Genomic DNA, 19,391 nt, shown 5'->3' with positions numbered 1-19,391 from the left:
ATGGCATAAAAAGAAGATACTCTCATGGAGAAATAAAAGGTTTAAAGATAGGACACAAAGGATAAAAGTCCATTTGCTCACCGGAGGAAGATCACCAATGGAGTCCCACAGGAATACATACTGATTGATCTTGTCCTAAGTGACCTGGAAAATAGGACACGATGAAGTAACAAAGTTTGCTGACAATATTGTTATTCAAAGAAGTACACTTGAAGCCAACTGCTAAGAGCTGCAGAAGGATGTCATAATACAGAATGACTTGCAAATAAAAAGGCAGCTGAATTCAATATTGATAAATGTGAAGTCATGCACAAGGGAGAAAAAAAAAAAAGCCCAATGCACAGGGGAGAAAAAAGCCCAACTATGCTTATGATAGCCTCCAAATATCTGCTACCTCTGTGGAAAGCAATCTTGAGGTTATTATAGATAGGTCTATGAAAATGTCAGCACAGTGCTCAGTAGCATTTAAAAAAGCAAATCAAACGTTAGGAAAGAAATGGAGACCAAAACAGAAAATATCATGATGCCACTGTAAAGATTCATAGCATGACTGCATCTGAATACTGTGTGCTATTCTGTCCCCATGCTCCCAGCTCAAAAATGTGGGTAAAAAAAAAGATGCTGAAAAGTCTGAAACTGTTTCTATGTCAGATATGATTAACCAGAGCAGAAGCCTTTGTCTGTGAGAACAGAATACCAGAGAGAGGACGCAATAAAAGTCTGAACAGTCTTAGGTGGCTAGAAAGATGCAAACAGTGAATAACTACTCGCCACCTTCCGATACAGGAATTTAAGATGAAATCAATAGTGAGAGGTTCAAAGAAAGCAAAATGAGGTAATTCTTCAATCAACTACGGTTCAGCTGTGTAACTCATTGTCACAAGAGGCTGAGGGCACAAAAGAAGTCTCTGTGGGCTTAGAAGGTTGATGGAAAGTGAACCCATTTGAGGGTTACTGGATAGAAAGACTCAGAGTTTCTGAAAAATGCAGATCTCAGACCTGTGGCAGATGCCCTCGCTCCATTCCTGCATCCTATTCATCCCATTTCCCACTGGGCATCCACTACTGCCCACTGCTGATGAGCTGCAGTGGGACCCACAACAATTCTGGTGAGGATCAGAGCCAACCCCAAAGCTTACCCTTTCCTCTCAGAAGTGAGGCAAACTTAGCTCTGATGTCTATTTTATGCTGGAATAAAATATAGTTTGGTCTAAGTCAGAAGGGAGGTGTAAGCTGTGTGACTTGGATTAATTTGGCATTCAGTGGGTGTGCGAAAGATGACATACCCATCAATGGAACAGATGGTCTGGGCAGCAGAAAAAATAACTAGATAGCTACAAAAGAAAGAAAGCTCTCCCCAGGCAAGTTCTGTTCTTCGCTTCATCGGGATAAACCTGAAGCAATTTCATTGAAGGGACTGAGCTGTTTACCTGTTTCACCTGAGGTGTAACGTAGGTCTTTGCCTCATTTGGCTTCTTGCTGGAATGTACTTGCTGGAAATTCTTCTCCTTCCTCCAGACTGAATTTGGCTCCTTATGATATTAACTCTGTCTTGTTGAATCTTTCATGTCTATGGAGCAACATTTAGACTGATCTACAGGAAGGGGAAATCAATCCCACACACAGCTCTCCTCGGCCCTGTGCATCCCTGGGAGGCAGCTGGGGTGAAGAGGTCCAGAGGCTGACAGGTAGCAGAGCAGCACAGCAGGAGTGATACACCCATCCTTGCAGGCTGCTCTCCATTGCTCAGCACCATGGGCATACAAAAACACCCTGAAATCTCCTTCACTTGGGCTAAAAGACAGCTTTGAAAGCTGTATCAATCCTTAAATAAAATCACAACCCCAGACTGCAGTAGACATACATCCCTATCAGATGCATTAACCATCTCTCCTTTTCTTCTCTTGCCCCTTCCACCCATCCCAGGTGGTTTTTTGTGCTGTGGCCACCTTGGCGTCAGGGACCTGACCCTCCTGCAGGACAGTGACACGGATCACACAGGTATCTCCCAGTGCTGCACAAGAAAAGTATCAGACAGGCCCCTAAGCAAAAAGCCTTCTACACGCCCTAAAGTGACATCAGGATAACAGATGACAATGTGCTAAATGAAAGTACTCAGATTTTAAACATAATATTAAATGGAGAGCTCAATGACTGAGCTTTATCCTAGCATAATGTTTTCTACATTGCAGAATGCAGTTTTCTCTATTTTTGTGTAATCTGTTAAACACAGTTTCTGTTATCCTAAGCATGAATGTTTGTCAATACCAACTTCAAATAATAAGAGGCTGATTTGCTTGCAGGAAAAAAAAAGAATGACTCATCTGGCTGCACAGAAAACACTGAATTCTTGTAAATGTATCCTGTGTATTCTGTGTACTTAAACAAGTCTATGATACGAGGATGCAATATTGTTTCCACGTAGAAACAGCATCCAGATCTCTGTGTGGGTGGATAGGCAGTGGGTGGATATAATAAAAACCTCTATGATGTATTGTACATATCCCTCTGTTGTTTTCAAATATAGTTCTGAATTATTAATACCTAAAAATGGAATTGTCCAGTTCTGCTCCTATGCATCATTGTTTACTTCAATAAACCTAAATTTAGCAGGAAATACTGAATATTTAATCGTGCAGCATAAGTAAAGAAGACTCCCAACCATTTTGTAAAAACTCTGTTTCAGAGATGGCTTGAAGTGCTTAATTTTTATTTTTTGTTGCTATATAATCTGCTGCTGAAGTCTGATGATATATGACTCAGTCACTTGACATTCTGTGATAAATTCCTCACTTTCACAAACCAGGGGGAGAAAACTGAGGGGTCTCTGTCTTCATCCTGCGCACCCAGGGCATCACTTACCAAGCAGATGTGAGCTAACACCCATCTACTTCAGGCATCTTAATTTAACTTTGGCTTAACTCTTCCTTTGGGACCCGCTAGTGGAAGATGCTGACTCTTCCGCTGTTTCCTCTGGTGGTTTTTGCAAACCCCCATCCCAAGTGTCCCTCCCCTTTTCCCCATGTGTAGGTTCTCTCCCAGCTGGGGGGCAGGTGGGGGCTCTCCCCACAGCACTTGGTGCCTCTTGTCACCCTGAGAGCCAGCCACAAAGTGCCTGAGGTGGTTTGCACAGCAGAATCTGCCCACTTCGTGGTGGCAGATCCAACACAAGGTGCACTGACAGAGGTGGGGTTGATCTACTTCAGTTTTTGTCCGTAATTCCTATGCAGGGTTTTTACCAGCTTAGTTTTGGTGCTGCCACATGTAGCAGCGCTGCCACCCCCTAATGGCAGGCTTTCTCCTTCTCTTCTGAGCGTGTTGGAGGCTTGAAGCCCATAAGCTCCTTGTGCTCCCCCCACGTCCACGGCACACCCCAAGGCAGCCCCTCTTGCTGCAGGTGCAGAGATGGCTGCACAGCCCCTGCCTGTCCCCGCGAGCACCCCCAAAACCATCAGGATCCCTCGCCACCTGCACACAGCCAAACACCCCTGCGCACACGCAGGACCTCTCCCCCTTCACAGACACATGGACGGAGTGACAGTGACACCCGGTCCCACAGTCACACGTTTAAATACAACGCAGGAGGTTCCCTCTGAGCATCAGGAAGCGCTCCCGTGCAGCCACTGACGGGGCACTGGCACAGGCTGCCCAGAGAGGCTGTGGGGTCTCACACCTTGGGGATCTCAGAAGCTGCCTGGACGTGGTGCTGGGCAGCCTCTGGGTGTCCCTGCTTGAGCAGGGGGTTGGACCCTCCAGAGGTCCCCGCCAACCTCAGCCAGCCTGTTGTTCTGTGACACAAGAGGAAGCTGAAATCATCCCAGGACCCCAGCCCATAATATTAAACAAAGTCTGAATGTTGAGGGCCTAAAGAGATTCATCCGTCTGTGTCGAAGGGCTTCAGAGCTCATCTGCTCCCTATTCTGTGCAAAACCTCACCTGGCTCCTTGGCTTTAGCCCTTCCTTATTCACTACCATACAGCAATGGATAGGTAGAGCCAAAGAAAACTGCACACTGAACAGTTTTTTACAAAATGACTGCTGTGTCATTTTAAGAGTTAGCTGGCAGGCTCTGGCTGCAACCTCCCCTGCCTAGAACTCACCAGAAAGGGATGAGCGCACGTTTTGGCAACACATTCGTGCGGAGCTTGTGAGTACAGCTTGGGGGTTCAGAGAGGTAGTTTCGAGAAAAGGCTTCTACAGAAGGATAAATAATGAGGCAAAGGCACACTGTGTGCTTCTTACGCACCAGATTGTATCTTAATTCCTACCAAGGCTGAGTATCTAGGCAATGGTAAAACTTCACCAAGTTAGCAGAGCTTTCTGCATATCATTTCTCTCCAGAACTTCAGAGATGTAGACGCTACCATTTAATATTCATTTACTTGTCCAAAACATGATATACACAATAGATTACCTAAAAATATATTCCTAAAATATAATTCTTAAGTATAAAGGAAAACCCCCTACTGGTCATTACTCATTATTCTTGCACCCACTTTATATGTTCCTCCAGCGTAATACAAATTAGGAATACTGTAATTTCATGTTTCCATTTGCAGATAATGAATGAGGTCAGAGGTTGGACTAGATGATCTTGGAGGTCTCTTTCAACCTAGATGATTCTGTGATTCTGTGATAAGCAATTTCATTTTTGTGCACGCAATCTGGGTCAGATCTTCAGCCCCATCTCCACTGAAGACGAGGTGCCAGATGTACATATCTGTATCACAGAATCATATGCACACAGTGTTAATTCCCAGAGGGAGTGGATGGAAAGCCGTGCCCACACCAGAAGTTGTGAAAAGGTCTCTGGGTGTGATTGTAAAGCTAGAGCCTGACAGAGAGAAAAATTGGGAATGAATAGGGCACATACATAATGCTGCAGAAATGGGGCCTACTGTACATTTTGGAAGGTGCTTTCTAGGACCTGTGCAGTCTTTTCATACAGGACAGGAGCAGGGAGCACTTGTTAACCTGGTAACAAGGCATATTACTGCCGTGAAGAAGTGTGAAGCAACAGTAAATGAAACTGGTCCGAATTATTCTTTTTGAGCCCACTGAGGAATGAGCAGTCACAAAGGCAATAGAGGGCACGGCAAAGATAGTTTAAGGCAGCACATTACAATTACTGACCTCGCAACCATTGTTTAAAAGGAAGGGCTTTAAAGTCTGTACTTGGAAATGCTGCACCAGGTGCCGCACGGCTGCTTGCAAAATAGATAGGGCCACAAATAGTTTGGATGCTTTCCACTCAGTTATATACACAGTTCTGGCTTCATACAGGCCAATTACAACGTCTGTGGGCAGACAAGAAACAATTCTTTTAACACACTGCAGCAACCTTTTCTTGCTATCAGGTAGCTTACATCTCATATACAAACCTGCTCTATTTTTCTTTAGGAACTCAACCAATACTGAAGTCAAAAGTCAGACTAGCAATGCAGCTAGCTGATAACACTTTGACCACTGCCAGCACCCAGATGATGATGGTTATCAAGGGCCCAGACTTTTTAACACAAACTTCAATTATTTTGTTGTTCTTTAACAGCAGTGGGGAGGGTTACCACAGTTTCTCATGCATTTGTACATGACACAAAGACTGTGGTTAACAGCACTATTCCTGAGACAAGGTGGCAACTTCCACTGCAAGGGTAAAGCCCACCAGCTTACACAATTTTCAGGGCAGAGCCTGAGGCTAAAGGATGATGAACTCTCACAGCCACCAAGAATCACCTTCAATAGTACCATCCTCCAAGACATTCATTTTGAGCCTTGCCTTCTCTGAAAAAAAATGTAAGTATATGTTTGTTTTATATAAATATAAAACAAAACCAATACCCTATTAAAGGAAAAACAAAACCCTATTAAAACAAAGCATTACTCCAAACACATAATATCCCCCAAGAGAGTGATGAGGATGAGCTGCTAATGGCAAACAGCAGATCCATTGCTTCCTATACTTGGCTTGTGCTTGGATATTACTGCAAAGAAAGTAAAATGAAAAGCCACATTGAGCATAATGGAGCATGCTCTGTGTGCCAGAACTACCGGCTGTGGAAGAGGACACCCTTGTACGAAGGAAAAGGTTGGCAAAGCTGTCAGTGAGACCTCCAGGCTGCCTGCAGGCAAGAGGAAACCATGCTTTGGAGTAACAGTTACGAGGCGCTTAACCCTCTCACAAAACACCGTTCCCCCATCCACCCTCTTCCACCTCCTCCCCCTGAGCAGCACAAAGGAACAGGGAACGGGGGCTGCGGCCAGTCCCTGATGATCTGCTCCCTGTGGGACCCATGGGCTGCAGGGGGACAGCCTGCTCCACCAGGGGCCTCTCCACAGCCCGCAGGGGAACTGCTGCTGCGTGCCTGGAGCACCTCCTGCCCTCCTCTGCACCTACCTTGGGGGCTGCAGGGCTGGTTCTCACTCCTCTCTCTCAGCTGCTGTTGTGCAGCAGGCTTTTTCCTCTTTCTTAAATCTGCTCTCACAGAGGCACAAACAACATCGCTTATTGGCTTGGCTCTGGGCAACAGCGGGTCTCTTTGGAGCCAGCAGAAACTGGCCCTTATCTAACATGGGGCAGCTGCTGGACTTTTCTCACAGAGGCCACCCCTGCAGCCCCCCTCTACCAAAACCTTGCCACAGAAACCCAGCACTGGGTGAACGTCAGGCACTTTTGTAGGGGACTGGTTTGTTCAGGCTAAGGGGCAGAGCTGGAGTTGCCTGTGTGGTATAAATGGGTTGGTGCAAAAAAAGTAAATGTGGAGCACAAGGGGGAGATTCAAGACCTGTATGGATGCTTCAGCTTCTTATCCCATTATTTTAATATAATTAAAGTCCAGAAAGACATAGGAACTTGTCTTAGCTAACAAGAAGTAGTACAAATCTCCTGGAACCCTGGAGGGAAATGAAGCTAAGAACATCCTTTTCATGACTTTGGTGAGTATGAAAAGGCACTCCCCTACCTAGCACTGTACTGTGTATAATAAAGGCTTTACATTCAGAAAGTCTCTCTCCTCTCTGCATAACCAGAAGAAATCAGGGAAGTTTTTGTTATTCTTTTAAATTGGAATAAAACCCAGATGGCGTTTACCTGGGAGAAAGGTATGGGCTTGAAAGCGTGTGCAGAGGCATTCAAGCATGGTGGTCAGTTTGGGAGAGATGATGCAAATGTACAGGGGCAGGCAGAGGAAAAGGGAGGCAAGGGCTCTGTCCTGTGTGGGAGAGGTGGGTCGTGCTGTGGGGGAGAGCAGAAAGAAGGGCAGGATGAAAAGGGAATAAAATGGTTGTGTCCTGTTTGGGAGAGGTGAGGTGTGATATTGCCTGGGGCAGGGAAGGAGAGAAGATGCAGAAGGGCTGTGTTCTGTTTAAGAGAGACAGGGTGTGCAGCTAGGCAGGGGTAGAAGAGCACAAGGATTGTGCAACATGTGGATTTGGGGCATGAGGATTGCGAATTTATTTCTAGCACAAATTAAAAGCCACGTTTCAAAGTGGAGGGCCAGATTCTTCCAACTGACCAGGCTCCACATACAGTGTCCTGATCTGGAACTGGGATGTCCTAGGAGAATATTGCAACAACTGTACCGAGGATTTGCCTCAAGATTTGTGAGGCAGCCAGGAATTCACTTAGAGAAAAAGTCACACCAATGCACTGTTGAACGTGGAACTCAGTTAAGCAGATGTTTCCTTTATGTTTGCTGCCTAATACATGCAAAATCCTGTAACTGCAGAGAAAAATAAATCAGATAGATAAACCACAACAAAAAATACGCTATTTCTCAAATTCTAAAGTGAAGGGGTTGTGCAGTTGTGTTCATGGCGTCTTGTGGTTTGGATTAGTGTGGCTGCATGGATGTTGAAAGGCCATGAGGTAGCTGGGGCCCTACAGGGTGATAGTTGGGCAATCGATTGCAAGGATTTGGTGGCTTTGTAACAGGAGAGAATTATACTGGATCTATCATGCACACTATTGCTAAGCTGTTCAGAGCAATAAATAGATTAATAAAAATTGAAATTAGCTTAAAGGAAAAGTGAAAATAAATTCACTGAAACCAAGAAACAAATGATGCGAAGTATGGCAGGATCCCAAACTCCATTAAGAATAGGTGTGTAACTAAGTGGTAACTTGACCAAATGCAACGCCAGCCTGTGAATAGGTGTGTTATTTTCACTGAGCAGCCTACAGATGCTTAAGCAATACTTAAACTTATGATACGTCTGCCATTCCTTATTTGACGGACCATGGGAGAGACGAAGGGCAAACATCTAGAAGCTCATAGGAGACTGTGGAAGACCCAGACACCATGGAAACAAATACAGGACTTTAAAATCTTTACCTTGAGACAATGTTCCACCTCAGGCCGTACTGAGTATCAACTAATACCAGTCAAATGATCCTCAGACTTAAAAGTTCAGCAACAGCTCATGAAGAATGAATAAGCAAAGCTGAAATGCCCTATTAATACCACAGCTAAAAAAACAACAGCAAAGTCCTTCTCTCTTTGTCATTTCTAAGGTGTAGTCGGGGCATATGCATGCTGTAACTAACACACGAAATGGTTAGTAGCATGGTTCTTTAAAAAACACGAATATAGATTTTCTTCAGGATGATATCCACTCATTAAGGTGGTATTTCCACAAAGGGGAGGATACTTTTGCTACAGGAGCTGAGATAATTTTTTGCCAAGTGTGGAAACTACCTTAAAGCATTATACATATTTTCTTCCTGGAAATCAGAGCTGAGTAACAGTTGTATAAATAAAATCTTGTTATAATATATATGAAATACTAATTCATATCAGCTTTAAATTACATGATTCTCCTGCCCCTTTTCCTGGAAAAAGAGAGGAAAAAACTCATTCTTTCCTCCTCTGGATTAAAAAAGTTGCTGGCAGAAACAAAAAATCTGAGGAATGAGAGGATGGGCTTTCTTAATGTTAAACAAAGCACATCAGCTTTACTGAGAGCTACTCAAAGACACCAGAAAACTCAACAGTACATAGCATTATCACTTTAATCTACCTCTCCACTGCCAATCCCACACACTATCCAAACTTTCCATACCATCTGGCAGGAAGTTTACACAGAAACTGAGAAAATTCCTCTGATTCCAGCCTGGATGGATGTAACAGTACAACTCGTGAGGTTAATCTAACCATGCAATACATCTAGACATTTGTCCTAAGCATAACTAAATCTCTTGACCCTCGAAGAAGACATTCAGTTTTTATTGAGAATGAAGGTGGAAAGAAAAAGAAAAAAAAGAAGAAAAAAAAAAAGCATGCATCCAAGTACTTACTTAAGTATAGAGAACCTAAACTTGTAGACTGCATATCAACAGAGAGCAAGAGGTTGAAGTCTGGCCCTGCTCAGAGATCCAGCAAGACCTCTTCTACATGACCTAATTTGATTAGAAGAACAAATTCAGTAGTTTCATCAAAATGAGCTATGAAGTGATCAGCCACACACATTTTACTCAGATTATTGCACCAGTGTTATGGTTTTGGGATTAGTGCTTTGGCTTCTGTGTAGCTGCTGGAGATAACTTTTAGCTCCAGAGTTTCCAAGTGTGTGGGTACTACACTCTACCCTGATCAGGCAGGGAAGTCTTTTAAAATGGTTTAATGCAAATAGAATAGTTTAATGCAAATAGAATACACATTCACTGTGAATTGCACTTCTTCTAGTCACAGTTTCCAAATTTCACATATAAATAACTTCTCTGCAATAGTAACAACAAGAAAACCTCCTGAATTAAAAGTATATTGCATAATGCATATAAACTGCATTCATTCACAATCCATATACTGACTGAAGCACAGTCTGGTTAAATAGGAGTATAGTATTTTGATCAAACATACAAAAGGTCAATGTTACTCAAATCCAATTATTTCCTTTTTCTCTCTCTCAAGAAATGCAAGAAGGGACAAACTGTTCTACCAAAATACAAACCTGCTGTAATCGTCATCTCTTTTGAGGACCGAATTCAGTTTATTCTGAGGATCTGAAATAATGTATTTTTCACTGCTGGATTCCAGATAAGCCCAGGTAAGAAGTGTAGAAACACCAGGAAAATGGTCATTATCACAGTATTTCCATGCCACATTTGAAGCAAAAAAGCAGTAATTCTCTTTTAAAAAGAATTCTTCAAAAATATTGCCAGTCATTTCTGAAAATTCAGAATAGGCAAATAGCACAGATATGTACTCAAGCTCTGGGTGCTTACTAAACGGTAACGCAACCCAGAGTGTTGGGAAAAGTTGGAAAATTACACTCTGTGTCTGTATCATATTTAGGACCTCTTTTTGGTTAATGCAACCAGTGCGTCTTCATTGCACAGTTACCCTGGGTAATCTGTATCGGAGTCTAACCAAAATTCAGGTATCTCCCACAGCGTATATACTGTGACAGTATTTAAATTATAGGTGACTGAGACACAACGGCTGTTTTTATTTTTTCATGCTGATAACCTCTATGGTATTTTTTTTTAGCCAAGTTAGTCACCTGTAATGAAACATATGCATTCCCCCAGGACACATACGGGAGAACGCTGGGAAGAACACTGGAGGATTATCTGCATTCAAGTCATTTTGCCTCTAGCTTCACTACAAAATGTGTGATTTGCAGCCCAATTTAAAGAAAATCCCACTCTCTCATCCATCGAAGTTAATTTAACAGCCCTCCTGCTTTGAAGTCCAGAAAGACTCTTAATGAGGACAGAAGTGAAATGCTTGGGATAAAACTCATATAAAAACTCCAATTAAGAGGCCAGTTACAACACAACTAAAATCCATTTCTCCACCATTACGAAATCAGGAACATTACTCAGTTATGCCACTGACTTCACCTGGAGAGATTTGTGTGTGTGACCTACAATGCAAAGTGAATAGAGACAGCAGTTCTAACATGACAGTGGTCAGAAATACAAGGGAACTGCTAGAATCGTAGTCAGAAAGCTTGGGGAAAAAAATAAAGCCAAATGCAAATATAGAGGGTAAACACAGTCAGTTCAATATTCAGAAGAAGAACTGGATTCTACTGAGTTAAAAAAAAAAAAAGGAAAAATATTTTTAATTGTATCCTTTAGTTATTCAATTGCAATGACCTCAAAGCGTGTTATTAACATGAATTAGTTTTTCGACTGCAGCTCTCCTTTTGTAGATACTTACTAATATTTCCAATTTGTAAATAAGAGATGCAGACTATGAATCTGGCCTGGAGCCTACTGAAGTCAGCAGAAGTCTGCTTAGAGCTGGGAGGGCAAGCTGTGTGATCTGCCTTGCAACAGAGAGAGAGGATCTCCTGACTTCAGACTAAGAAAAACATGTTGTCCTTCCAGCTTCCCTGAGCTCACTTTTTTTGCCTGTAACAGAAAAATACAGGCCCTACTTCTTTCACAAAATAATGGCCAGGCAAACAGATGTGGCAAGGCCACAAACTATCACTTTTATTATTAAAAATCAGAAGACCTAAAAATAGTCTTTGGCTATTTTTGAACATTAATGTTCAAAATTAAAACAATCCTTTACCTGAATTTGATTGTCTTACCATCTAATCATGGCTGCACTCCCTTAAGACAGTAGGATAACATGAAAACAGCAACTCAGGCTGTGGAACCGAACTGTTTACATTTTTACCATGCTAGATAACTTATTAAATCCTAGCTGATGCATTCTCAGCACTGAAGAGAATAAGCTTTTCCAAGAAATCGCTTGAGAAAAATTACTGGGAAAGCTATCAGCTGTAACACAGTGGGTTAAAATTATAAATAATGGTTGCAATACTCATTTCTGTTGTTTAACATCCACAGGGAAAAAAAAAAAAAAAAGGCAGAAGTGTTTGGGAAGAAAACTGAAGTAGATTTGAATTTAAAAATAGGGATTGTATTTTGTGATGGAGGTTAAAAGGAAGCCTTAATGGAGCAAGGAACACTGCCCTATTCCACAGCAGATCAAGCTGTCCAGTCAGCTTAGTACTTCTACTGCTGCTAGTAAGTTTAATGCTTTTGTAATTATATTTCTGTTTTTCTGTAGTATCAGTAAAGATGTGAAGGGTCTGCTGACCTTACAAACAGCCCTGAAGCCCTTTATTTTCTGAAGAGCTTGGAAACGGCCAAAAAGAAGCAAGAAGGGCTAAGAAGTTTAAAACTGTTCATTGCTCTATGCAACATTGCAGAGGCTGCACTCAGAGTACTGTGACCAGTTCTGGGCTTCCCAGTACAAGAGAGACATGGACATACTGGGAGAGTCCAACGGAGGGCTACTAAGATGATTAGGGGACTGGAGCACCTCTCCGAGCACTGGCACAGGTTGCCCAGAGTGAAGATCTCCCTCCTTGGAGATCTTCAAAAGCCACCTGGACGTGAAGGTGGGCAAGCTGCTCAGGGTGTCCCTGCTTAGACCAGGTGACCTCTAGAGGTCCCTTCCAACCTCACCCACTCTGTGGTTCTATGATTCTCTGAAGACAGCATGCTAAATTCAGAGTATAAACGAAAAACTCTTTATAAATCTGTCAACAAAGACCAACTAATTGGCTTCTTTTTGCCTTTTGTATGAAAAATCACAGGCGGTAACAAACAGAAAAAGGGGTGTTGGTGGTCATGTCCAGTTTATTTGCTATTTCAGCAACATCTGCAGAGCCTGCTATTGTTTTGTAAATGGTTAGAAAATCTTGTCATTATTGATCAACGTCAGAGCTGCCACCAGCTTCCATTGACTCACTATTCATGAGCTTATTACCCAATTGATTTTTATCAACACACCATACTGCACAGGAACGCATGGCTGAAATAGCAATGAGTCAATTTTTCAGCTAGGTATTTTCCTTCTGGGAAGTGATCTTTGTAGTTTTGTGCACAATATCAAAGCTTCGTATATTTCAAAAAAATCCGTGCATAAAGGACGTAGGCTGTCGGTTCTGTATGTTCAGCCAGTATATGAAATAGTTTTCTATGTTTTCAGTGTGCAGTGGGAAATTTTGCATTGACTGTTGGACACAGATTATACAAATCTTTGCTTAGCAAACAGCCTGGAGCACAAGTTGTTTTGCTTCAGCAAAATATAGGCAGTCTGTGTCTTCAAAGGTTAAAATACACTGACTGTAAAAATGCATAGTATTGACCCATCTTCATTCTCTCAGCCATTCCCATATTGATGGTGCTGTTTACAAGCAAAATGACTTCTTCCACTTACAGCTTAACCTGGTCTCTGGATGTTAAATTAGGTTTTTACTGTTTGTAAATCAGTGGTAACTTATCTCTCCAGAATTGGCTGAAATTCCAGGTACAGACCTACTGCTCACATCTCAGCTTTACCACAGAAATATTTTAAACATTTTTTTTAATAGAATCACAACTGTCCTTCACCTCTCAGACTGCAATTTTAAAGCCTTCTTGCCCAAAGAAACAGTTGTCAGTACCACTGCACTGACCATAAGGTTTCTAAAGGAATATTTGGCAGATTCCAAGTCGGAAAGAAATATTGCACTTTTCCAAGATGCAACCAAGAAATGTGGTAAATGCAGTTCCCAGCTGACTAGAAGCTCGCAAATGTTGTCCCAGTTTCCGAGAAGGGCAAGAAAGAAGACCCTGGTAATTACAGACCTGTCAGTCTCACTTCAGTGCCTGGTGATATTATGGAGAAGATTATTCTGGGAGTTACTGAAAAATACCTGAAAGACAATGCAGTCATAGGTCGCAGCCAACACAGGTTCACAAGGGGAAGGTCCTGTTTAATGAACTTAATTCCCTTTTACGATAAGGTCACCCCCCTAGTTGACCAAGGGAAGCCAGCTAATGTAATCTTTTCGGATTTCAGCAAAGCTTTTGATGCTGTTTCTCACAGTATCCTTCTGGACAAAATGTCCAGCATACAGCTAGATAAATACTTAATACTGTAAGTGAACAATTGGCTGAAGGTTTGGGCACAAAGGATTATAGTAAATGGGTTATATCGGGTTGGTGGGCAGATACTAGTGGGGTCTCCAAAGGCTCCACTTTAGGGCCAGTTCTCTTTAATGTTTTCATAAATGACTTGGATGCAGGACTAGAAGGTACGCTATTAAAGTTTGCAGGTGATACTAAATTAGGAGGAGCTGTCAACTACCTCAAGGGTAGAAAGGCATTGCCAAATCTTGACAAATTAAAGGGCTGGGCAATGACCAGCAATATGAAGCTTAACAAGAGCAAGTGCTGGATTCTGCACCTGGGACAAGGCAACCCTGGATGTATGTACAGAGTGGGGGCAAGAGATCCCCTGTGGAAAGGGATCTGAGGGTTCTTGATGGCAAGTTGAACATGAGCCAGCAGTGTGCCCTAGCAGCCAAAAGGGTCAACCATGTCCTGGGGTACATCAGACATGGCATTGCTAGCTGGCTGAGGGAAGCGACTGCCCTGCCCAGCTCTGTGCTGGCGTGGCCTCACCTCTGAGCATTGTATGCAGTTTTGGGCACCGCAGTACAAGAAGGCCGTGAAACTATTAGAGAGCGTCCAAAGGAGGGCTACAAAGATGGTGAAGGGTGTGGAGGCAAGACCTATAACGAGCAGCCAAGGTCACTTTGTTCAGCCCAGAGCAGAGCAGGCCGAGGGGAGGCCTCATGGCGGCCTGCAGCTCCCTCACGAGGGGAGCGGAGGGGCAGGCGCTGAGCTCTGCTCTCTGGGGACAGCGACAGGACCCGAGGGAACAGCATGGAGCTGGGACAGGGGAAGGTCAGGCTGGGTGTTAGGAAAAAGTGCTTCACCCAGAGGGTGGTCGGGCACTGGGACAGGCTCCCCAGTGGTCACTGCACTGAGCCTAACAGAGTTCAAGAAGTGTTTGGACAATGCTCTCAGATACAGTGTCCCATTTTGGGGTGGTCCTGTGTGGAGCCAGGAGTTGGATTTGATGATCCTTGTGTGTCCCTTCCAGCTCAAGATATCCTATGATTCTATGGTGCTATTCTGTCAGCAATATCAGGACTTGCTTGCTGGGCTTTACTCTGCCCCTTTTTTTACTCCTCACCTCCATGCTTGATTTTGTTGAAATAGTCCTTTCGCTACAGTAGTGCCCATACCTCAGCAGGGATGAGAACGATCTTTATGTGACCTCTCCTCCCACAGTGAATTTCACCTTAAAACAGGTAATAAATACAGTTAATAAATTCACTTTACAGAAATGGCTTCTCCTTTCTCTACCTCCCCCCCTTCTTTACAAGGAAGTGTGTGTGTTTTTTTTTTTAAAAAAAAAAAAGATCGATTTCAATACCAGAGCCTTGGTGCTTTTTCGTCAGAGTATGTGTTCCTACACCACGTGGTGCCTGGCTAATGCCGTGCAGTCAATTATGCAGTATCTGGGCAGAGAAGCAAGCACAGCACATAAGAATGTAATGTTAAACAAATCACCTGATGTCTCTTTCTTAGCCTAATCCTTACCACTGCTGCTACCGGGAAAGGTTCTCTAAGATAAGTCTCAAGCCTTTTTTTTTTCTGTCTCCTTCCCTGTTTTAGCAAAATACTTGCTTTATGTTAGGCACAATTATAGTCAGGCATAGAGAAAGGAGAGGTTTTTGCTAGTGCTACTCCACTTTATCAACTAGTAGAGCTCTCACTTTTTGTATGTTGATATTTAATATAGCAGTAAAAGGACAAGCAAAATTATACACACTCACACACACGGCCAGGATTGGGGTGGGTACTTTTTGGTTCTTAAAGAAGGTAAGGAAGATTATTTACCATACCCAGATTAAAATCGGCTTAGTTGTAACTGGACTTATCTTTTTAACTTGCATCACCATGGGATATACATATAGTCAATATGGTATGAAACATTTTCAAGATTACATTAATTTTTCAATTTAGGAGTTTGAAAAATGATTCCTCCTACTGTTTTCATAATAGCAGTACTCAGCATTACATGATTTTGCTTGTGAGGAATAGGAAAGATTAAAAATGACAAAACACAGAAGATGAGTTATATACCTGTAATTCCACTGCTCCCACTGCTAACATTTACCACCCTAGCCTCTGTAATTTCTGCTGAACGCCTCAGCTCTCACTCACACAGTCAGAAACCTGAACCTCCACGCTGCAAAGAAAAGGTTATCACGTCAATTCATTCGTGGGCAAATTGTTCAAATTCAGCTGTCAATCAGCAGTCCACTCCAGCATCCAAGCAGATTTGTATCTATCATGGATGTTTACCTGACAGATTCTCACAAGCAAGCTGAAATAGAGAAAATGTGTTTAATGGCAGCACCATGCCAATGACACATTTTCTGCAGATAACATTTGCATTAAGTGTTTTTTGTTTATGGCGCATCTGGAAGACATCACATAGAAATGAATACATATCTCATTTTTTTTTGAGCGCATATTCCAACAAAAGCGAAAAACCACCAGTCCATACAGAAGCAATTTAAATGGGGAAGCCTGGATGTAATTTTGCCTTTTCTTTTTGCACCCTCTCTACTTTCTCCATTTCTTTCTATCCTACTCCATTACCTTTCTGTCCCCTGACTTTTCTTCCTCCCTGTTCTTCTCTTACTTTGGAAAAAAATACATCTAAAGGAAGAAAAAAAAGAGATGCACTCGTATCTTACTCACATAGTTCCAGTGATTTATGAATTCTGAATATGAATAGAGATTAAAACTAATCAACAGATGGTTGGAAACATGAATATTCATGAATTATGAAATCCTGTATTACTCTATCAGGTATTGTTCAGATGTAAATAATATACGTGCTTATATCACCACTTTTGGAAAAGAAAGCTAGCATTCACTTTAATTATCCCGTGTTCTTATTATGTGCATGGACAATAAACTGTGGTTCAGGTGTGTACCCTTTGAAAAGGGAAAAAGAAATAAAACCTAACAAATATCCTCATAAATCTCTAATGCCCTCTGCTTGAAAACCAAATCACCCCAAATTTTCACTCCTGTGGTAGGCAGGAATAAAATACCTTAAGTACTACTAAATAAACTAAAAATTAATTTAGATTTGCAACCCCACAGCCTAATGAAAATGTAAGGCACTCGCAACAATGAACCAGTACAGAAATATGAAATTAAATGTAAGTATTTATTTACACTTAGGCAGACATTAAGGTCTAGAAGCAATCTGGTTTATATAAGTAATAAGCTGCTGCCACCTTCTGAAAAAAGCACAGAATAACTATGAATGTCATCTTTCTCACAAGGCAAAAGTAGTATCAGCCACACATTCTGATCCAAGAAAACTAGGCAACAAAACAAGTTCTGTTCTGGCATACCTACAGAAAACCTGATGCACTTGCACGTGGTTGTTCAAGGTTCTACTCTGAGGTTGGCCTCAACACTTCTAAGTACAAATTTGAGCATGCTATCCTTAGCCCAGCTACTAGAAGAGTCATAGAATCACAGAATCACAGAACATCCCGAGTTGGAAGGGACCCACAAGGATCATCGAGTCCAACTCCTGGCTCCACACAGGTCTACCCAAAAATTCAGACCACGTGACTAAGTGCACAGTCCAAACGCTTCTTGAAATCTGACAGGCTTGGTGCTGTGACTGCGTCCCTGGGGAGCCTGTTCCAGTGCACGACAGCCCTCTCAGTGTAGAACCTCTTCCTGATACCCAGCCTGAACCTCCCCTGTTGCAGCTTGACACCGTTCCCTCGGGTCCTATCGCTGCTCACTAAAGAGAATAGGTTGGTGCCTGCCCCTCCACTCCCCCTCGTGAGGAAGCTGTAGACCACGATGAGGTCTCCCCTCAGCCTCCTCTTTTCCAGGCTGAACAGGCCAAGAGTCCACTTGCTCCTTAGGGACACCTTCCAACCATGGCTTCCTCGTTATGAAGTGACAGAAAGCCAACATTTCCTTCAGTGTCTTCTGCAAGAAGGGTTGGCACACAGGAGCTCTGACCCCTCTGTAGAAGACAACCTGCCACTCCACAAGTGCTGCCACCATTGCTGACAGCTGGAAAGTACCTTTTTGGTACAACTGGACATGCTGAAGATGGTGGTATGAGCCACCTCCTATGCCCTGTAAACAGGTCCCTGCTAATCAACACCAGTTGTGTGCCAACGGAGAAGCAGGAGCTTCTGCTCCAACAGAGGAGCCCTTTGGTGACTACGAGAATGGGACAAGCAATGGCAACCTTGAGCATTTGGTTCTTTCTGCCAACTACAGACGTCATTTTGGTTGTACGAGTTTTAATTATGCTTTACATTCTGGCAGCACAAGCAGTATCGGAGAGTATAAGGACAGAGCAGTAGGAAAACAGTGCCACAGCTGGCAAACCAGTGTGTCACAGTCAGTATATCTGTTATGAACAGATTAATCGCCTCTCCAGAATTTTCCCATGCAAAAAATCATGATATTTTAGCCTCATTTTCAGATGAAATTATGTTATCATTATGTTATCAGATGCTATGGATTATGTTATCTTGTTGTCTAGCTGCTCCATCCTCCTTCCCCTGTAACCTTTGAATGCATTGACCAGTTTCAACTAAATCTGATAGGAAATTGAAGGTCTCAAAAATGTAATTTTTAGAAACTTGGAGAACCCACAGAGCTTATAGCTAGAGGAAAGCAATAGTGAAAAGCTGTGCTGTTGTCTGGCCAGCCTACTCCAGGTAATCGCTACGTTAAAATCTTGTGAATTGGGTGAAGGAGGGGGAAAATCATAATCAAAACCATACACTGCATATGAATTTCCTGGGCAACACCTAAGGGCCCATAATGGAAGAATATTAAAGAAGATTTGTCTTGGAGGTAATTCTGAATGATGCTGGGAACATGGCCTAGAACAACCTAAAAGTATGAAGGAGTAAAAAGATGTCTTAAAGTCATTCCTAATACACCTTTTTTTCCTCACCTCTCTCTCATACACTGCAAAAACGATCATTTGTAGCTGCAGCTATGAAGACTTTCCAAGACTTTTTCAGGAAACGTGTAAGTCTATGCTTAAAGATGGTATGAAAAACGAAAGAAATGAGTACGGAAACGCAGAGCTACCACTTGACCTGCTGTTACTACAGACAAACTACCTTTGCCACCCCCTTCTATGCGGTGCAAAGCCCATCACCACTGCGCATATGCCGGTGTTTGTACTCTAAATGCCAGCGGTGCTCACAGAGTGCCACCTCGCAGCTCTGCGACCCCATCCGCCTGACGAAGGCACGGCGAGGCAGCTGTTTTGGGGGGCCGCCGATTGTCAGGGCGCTCTTACCCGTTACTCGCTTTGGTCACACGCTCGGAGAAGCCGTCATTTGACGATAAAAGATTAAAAAAGAAAAAAAAAAAAAGAAAAGAAAACTCGTTTTTAACTCGAAGCACCTTCTTCCCCACCCAATGCCCTGGCTGGGTTTCAGCCACCCCCCGCCGCCCGGGGCTGGGGGCGGGCCGTGCTCCGTGCCGTGCCGTGCCGTGCCGAGCCGTGCTG

General features: G+C 42.9%; 1 long non-coding RNA gene across 4 annotated transcripts in view; it reads right to left on the bottom strand.

The window, feature by feature from the left end:
• Positions 1-19,391, bottom strand: part of LOC125184427 (uncharacterized) — a 30,512-nt gene that overhangs the window by 9,815 nt on the left and 1,306 nt on the right. For 2 of the 4 annotated variants that reach the window (XR_007168395.2, XR_010830349.1), the window contains exons 1-2: positions 19,179-19,339; positions 82-144 (exon numbers count right to left, since the gene is read on the bottom strand). This is a non-coding gene — a long non-coding RNA (uncharacterized lncRNA). Of the gene's footprint in view, positions 1-81; positions 145-14,555; positions 15,099-15,233; positions 15,319-15,946; positions 16,053-16,468; positions 16,529-19,178; positions 19,340-19,391 lie in introns of those variants that run through there. The other 2 variants (XR_010830347.1, XR_010830348.1) reach the window with 2 other exon arrangements.

This window comes from Anser cygnoides, chromosome 3 (assembly GCF_040182565.1).
Source record: "Anser cygnoides isolate HZ-2024a breed goose chromosome 3, Taihu_goose_T2T_genome, whole genome shotgun sequence".
NCBI lineage: Eukaryota > Metazoa > Chordata > Aves > Anseriformes > Anatidae > Anser > Anser cygnoides.
Note: the sequence above shows the minus strand (reverse complement) of the source record. Positions and strands in the feature narration are given on the sequence as shown.